Source organism: Molossus molossus, unplaced genomic scaffold, assembly GCF_014108415.1.
Source record: "Molossus molossus isolate mMolMol1 unplaced genomic scaffold, mMolMol1.p scaffold_m16_p_4, whole genome shotgun sequence".
NCBI classification, from domain to species: Eukaryota; Metazoa; Chordata; class Mammalia; order Chiroptera; family Molossidae; genus Molossus; species Molossus molossus.
In genome coordinates, this window is record NW_023425377.1 from 31838010 (window position 1) to 31844402 (window position 6393).

A 6393-nucleotide genomic window follows, 5' to 3' on the forward strand; every position below is an offset into this window, starting at 1 on the left:
TTTTTCCAGCTTTATTGAGGTATAATTGACAAATAGAATTGTATGAATTTAAAGTATATAATGTGATGATCTGATATACATATATATTGTGATATACATATATATTGAGGACCATAGTGAAATTAGGTAACATCCATCAGCTCACATAGTTACTGTGTGTGTGTGTGTGTGTGGTGAGAACATTTAAGATCTACTCTCTTAGCAAATTTCAAGTGTACAATACAGTATTGTTAACTATAGTCACCATGCTGGAATTAGATCCCTGCCTGTTAACTTTATGCACAGGGAAACTGCGACCTAAGAGTGGGTAGCGGGCCCAAGGCCCCAGGGGAGTCAGTGGTAGCAGGGAGACCAGCAGCCCTTCATAAAATGCCTTGCAGTAAAATTGCATTAAAATATCTTCTTGTAGATACAGCTCATATCAACAGCCTAGGATGGAAGGAGACAGGGCTCTGGTTGTGGGGGTGGGAGTGGGGATGGGGGAAGGGAGGCGGTCTGTGTTTGTTCCTCCCCTCCCCCTCCCCAGGGCTACCCAGCCTCCAAGATAAAGGAGGCTTACAAGCCTCAAACTCCCTCCCCTCCCCCAAGATGACCTCATTCTCACACAAAATATGTGAGAAGGGCACTTCGGAGGGGCTGCATGGAGGGAAGCTAGGGTGGGGTGGGGTGTGTGGGTGGGGTAGATTGCACAGTCCTCTGGCCTGAGAAATTGAGGGCAGGGAGGGCTGTGCTGATCTTAACCAGTCTCCATGCAGCCATCTTTCTAAATTCCAAGTCTTAAACTCTTCTTGGACTGGAGACCAAACCCCAACCAAAGACTACAAGGGTCTAATCTACATGGCCTGGCCCTGGGGTCCCTTAATCTCAGCTGGCCCCAAACTTCCCCTCTCTTTGCTCTGTCTCTATTACTCACCTCAGGACCTTTGCACTTGTGGTTCCTCTGCCTAGAACACTCTCCTTGCCACCCTCAGCTAACTCCTACCTATCTTTATGACCTCAGCTTAAGCATTGCTTCCTGGAGAAGACTTTCCAAAACCCCAGGCCAGGTCAGCTTCCTCTGTGTTATGTTCTGACAGAGCTTTGCTTTAGACCACTCATCTCAGTTTGTAATTATACATTTATTTGGGTGTTCCTTGGTACATGTCTCACTCCTCTAGGAGACCATGTTCTCCACATTGTGCTTCTGCTCATTGTATCTCTAAATCCTTGAGCAGTGGTTGGTCCAGAAGAGATGCTCAATAAAAATATTTTCACATTCTCACAATTGAATGAAAGTATTTCCTCCTGCAAGAAACACGCTCCTCAGAGCCAGCCCCACCTTGACTGGCCCATGTCTTCAGGACCAGTGTGGGTGAGGGCTGTGCCCTCTACCACCCAGGGGGAGGCAGGAGAAGGAGTGAAACCTGGAGGCCCCAGAGACAGTGGAGGTGATCAGGAGTTGCAAGGGTGACAGCAAATTTTATAAGGAGTGACAAAAGTGGTGGAACTCACAAGATGACAACTGGGGACCGTAGGAGATGGTGGAACTACAATGAGTACAATGTGGTCTAATTTGACAATAGGATGCAATGGGATGGTTGATTAAAACAAGATCACGGGATATACCAGGGTGATGGGGTAACAGGCAAGCTAGTTTTTATCCAGAGTCACCATGGAACTGACTGGTAAAAAAAAAAAGTAACAAGGGCCCTGGCCTGCTTGTCTCTGTGGTTAGAGCGCTGGCCTGCAGATTAAATGGTCACAGGTTCGATTCCTGGTCAAGGGCACAAACTTGGGTTGTAGGTTTGATCCCCGGCTCTGATCAGGGTCGTGTAGGAAGCAGCCAAATGAGGTGTGTCTCTCACATTGATGTTTCTCTCTCTCTCTCCCTCCCTAAAAATCAGTGGAAAATATCCCCAGGTGAGTATTAACAACAACAAAAGAAGTAGTAAGGAATGGGAAATATTTATTGAGCACTACTGTGCATCAAGCCCTTTCCACATATCCATATATTTCCATGGATTAATCTTTACCACAAGCCTCTGTGGTAGGCACTATCATCTTCGTTCTTCAGAAAAGGAAACTGAGACAGGAAGATTGAGTAACTTGGTCACGTAGCTGGTAGAGGTGGGTCAGGATTTGACTTTAGAGACTCTGCTCTTAATTACTATATCATCCCATTACCTTTGGTGAACAAAGTGGCCTCCTACATGGCTGCGGCTGTAGTAGTCTATGGTTTGGGTGGGGAGGGAGAGAAGCAGAGAGATATAGAAAGGGGTGTTGAAAAATTCCCTTGTATACCCCTCATTGCTTGGTTCTGCCCCTTCCTCCGCTCACTCCCTTTTGTCCCCTGTGTTGGGATTAAGATTTATTACGATTACATCCCTTCTTACTGTCCCCTCCTTGCAAAATGCCGGAGAGGCTGAATCAAACTGCACGGTAAAGAGCATGGGACAGAGAACGCCTAGGCTGGCTATGGGAAGGACTTTGGGGAGATGGAGTAGTGAGGGGAGAGATAGGGGTACTGAGGAGGAAAATGGGTACTGAGGAGGGAGATGGGGTATTGAGGAGGGAGATGGGGTACTGAGGAGGGAGACATCCCCAAAACTATGGTTTGTAAGCCACATGGAAGTGTTGTTGTAGGTGATAAGGTCTTTTGAGAGATGAGACTTTGAAGAACATATCCATTCTCTTTGGTTTCTGGACTGACCTTGTTTTTAAACTGTGATCCCATGCATACACTGGGCTGCATGAGCCCTGCTGTTTATATTGGGATTAGACCAGAACAGGGAGATTGGGTGGCGATGGTCAGTAATGCAGTCTGTCAGGGCAGAGTGAACTGGTAGGGTCCAGGGTTAAGGTCTGTAAAGGGCTCCTTCCTAGAACCCTTTGCCCATCAGGCCCTGAAGGAGTCAGAGACAATGCCCTAAAACAAAAAGGGCAGCTAGCCCAGATTACCAGCCAGGGTGTCCCTGGAATGAGTTCCCTGGCTCGGCCTGGCATGGCTTATCTTGCTATAGGTGGTCCTTGAACAGTGAGGATGAAGGAGGTCTGGCTAAGGAGCAGGGACCTGAGACAGCCTCCGAGGGAAGAAGCCCCTCCAGGAGACCCTGGCCACTCACCCGCCTCACTCTCATTCCTATGAACTGGCTCACCTTGCACCCAACCATTCCCCCTGCTCTTTTTTCCTAAGGTGACTCTTGCTCTTTCAGGACATTCTGTGGCCACTCTCTGTCCCGTTTTTCAGACCAACAGCCTTCCCCTCATCCAAATCATTTTAGGAGTCATACATCCCCCCAGGGAAACAGTGACTTGGTGCTCTACCCCATTCTTAAGTATTCAGAGAAAAGATCAATCCCAGAATGCCATCCTCCCTGCCTTGAGGTCCCTGACCTCTCTCCTGCCCATCCAGTAGGGCCCAGGGCTGACATCTGCTTCAGGTTTACTCTGTGAGTCCCTGCACCCTCCTATTAGACCTGGTTGGTACTCTCTCCCCCTCCTCAGGCTTGAAGGAGGTCAGAGGATAGTCTCAACACCTGGACTCCAGCCTACAGCTCCACAGAGGGAGTTTGGGAAAGAACCACTATATCCAAGTTCAGGGTCACAGAGACGTCAGCCCTTGCCTTTGGTAGCCTGGGATGGCTCAGCTCCCTGCCTTTGTTCTCACTTATCTCTGTCTTGACCTGTTTCTGCCCTTAAGAAGGCTGAGAATGGAAGAGGAGGTGCGGAAAGACCTGTGCCTCCCTGGCCAGAGCCTGAGGTCCAGGGACACTCCCTCTTCTAGCTCCTAATGACCCTAGAATTGAAGAGTTCTTTTTGCTCCACTGTACACAGGCTACTGGAATCCCCTGAGTCTTCCCTGTCTCCTCAGAGACAGATTATGGGGACACAGAAAGAGACATAGATGCAGACAGAGGTACAGAGAGACACAGACTGACAGGCAGAAAGAGAGATAGACACAGAGAAAACCACAAAAAGAGCCAGTAAAGAATGACAGAAATAGCCCTGGCCACTTTGGCTCTGCGGTTAGAGCGTCGGCCTGCAGTCTGGAGAGACCCGGGCATGCACTTCGGTTGCAGTTTGTCCCCGGCTCTGGTTGGGTCGTGTGGGTGGCAGCCACTCGATGTGTCCCTTTCACGTCGATGTTTCTCTCTCTTCCTCTCTTTCCCTCCTGTTCTATCTGAATAAAAAATGGAAAAATGTCCTTGGGTGAGGATAAAAAAAAAAAATGACAGAAATACATTCACAGAAAGATAAAGAAGAAAAGAAACCAAAACAGAAAGAGAAACACAGTAACAGAGATTGGGGGGTGAGGGACAGAGATAGAAATAAGAGAAAGTGAAAAGGAGGGCCAGGGAGAAAGAGAAGAAAGATAAAACCCAAGGGTCAAGGGGCTCCACCCTCTCCCTGCAAAGGGTTAAGTCAGAGAAGGTAGTGTCATCTGAGGATTGGAGCTGGGTCCTTCTCTGCAGGTTTGCGCTGACTCTCTGGCTCAGATGTTCTCAGCTTGGAGTCACTGAACTTGGATGGGGGGGGGGGGTCACATTATTTTCACTAATCGCTAGCTATAAATTTAGCATTTCCTTCAATTATGACAATAGCAATAAACCAGTCATATTAGCCATAACTATGGCTTTGTCACCAAAAGAAATCACATATATTTTTGTATCATATTATGGTATTGCAGACATTTTGAAATAGCATTTATGCTCATCACTGCAACAAAATTATGTGAGTTATCAACCTATGGCTAGATCTTATTGAAAGCATTAATAAAGAAGCACATATATTACTATAGCATATTAAAATAGTTTTGTAACTGGATTGCAATATAATCGGTTTCCTTTGTAATGCTACATATTTTATTTTCTGCATTCTAAAACATTATTCTGAGACCAGGGCCATAGGTGTTACCAGATTGCCAAAGGGGAACATGACGAAAAGGTTCAGAACTCCTGCACCTGATCCCTGACCAGGACCCCCGCAGCACCCATTCCTGCAAGCTCCCTGTGCCCTGTACTAATTCACCCAACTCTTCTCTCTTGCTGGGTTGCTCTGAGTTCTCTAGAAGAAGCTGCCAAGGCAGGACAAAGTGTACAAAGATCTGACTAAGGGAGAGAATGCCTGTGAGAGAGGGAGGGGGCCACAGGCTGGGAGAGCTATGGAGGGAGGAAAGGAAGGGACGGGGGAAGACGCATCCTAGACCATCATGCAGTAGAAGGCAAGTTCGGCAAGGCCATGGGGGAATTCTTGAGCCAATGTCAGCTGTCGAAGGAGCCCTGTCTCCCAGGAATAGGCCTGCCTTAGGGTCTTGGCTGAGCTTGGTCAGGGGCTGGAGCAGCCCAGTGAGAAGCTGGCCTGAGAATAGGAGCTGATGGAGTCAGAGAGAAGCCGCTTGGTCAACTTCCATTCCTAGAGTTGGAGGTCTGTGAAGAACATTCTCCTGGCCCCACAGCTGCCCATCCAGAGACATGTCTCCTTTATTTGCCAAGTGGACGTGACAAAATTCCCTATCTTAAGGGTTGTTGTGAGGATTAACCGAAGTTTGCAAATCAATGTTTGCACTGGGCCTGGGAGAACAGTCAGTTCCCAATAATTGGTAGCTGTTACTATGGTCATTTTAGTGATTGATTATTATTCTCATTTTCTTTCTCAGAGGAAAGGGCTGCAGGATACTGAAGATGGGAGAGGTGGACACCACGTCCCCACACTGCCGCCCCACACTCCCTCCACCTTTCCCTGAGACAGGGGTCTTCCCCTAGCTACTGACAGTTCCTGTGTCTGCTTACTCAGAGCCAACTTCCTCTCATACAAACAGGAAAACACAGCCGGCCAGTCCCCCCACCCCCAACGCCAGACTACACAACACCAAAGGCCTGCCCAGCTCTGAGGGGAAGTGCTGCGGGCTCTGGAGGACAGGTTTCAAGGCTGGGGCTCCAGGGTAGATGGGGGAGGGGAGAGAAGCCGCTTCTCAGACACCCCCGACCCCACAAAAAAATGCAGCAGGAGAATGGGGAGAAGGGGCTTCTCCCAAGGATGAAAAGGTTGTTAGCTGGGTGGCTGTGTTCTCATGGTGCCAGCCTTATCCTCACACTGATTTGGGAAAAGAATGTGGCCCTGCTGACCTTCATCCCTGGGAAGAAACCTAGGCCGGGCCCTGGGGAGAGAGAAGCAGATGGGGTCTCCTCTGCTGGGCCTCGGTCCCTACTCCCCTAGGTCAGGTTGCTGGGCTGCTGAAGGGCTCCCCAGCTTGGAAGGCTGCAGCCTCCCTGACTTCTGCATGCCAGCTTCCGTCCCCTCTTTCACTGGGTGCCAGTGTCCAGCTGCTCCGCAGAAGTGCCCTGGGGGCTTAGGGCCCGACCCTTCTCCCCTCCCCTTCTGGTAGGACGAGGCGGGGGTGCACTGCCGTCCAGC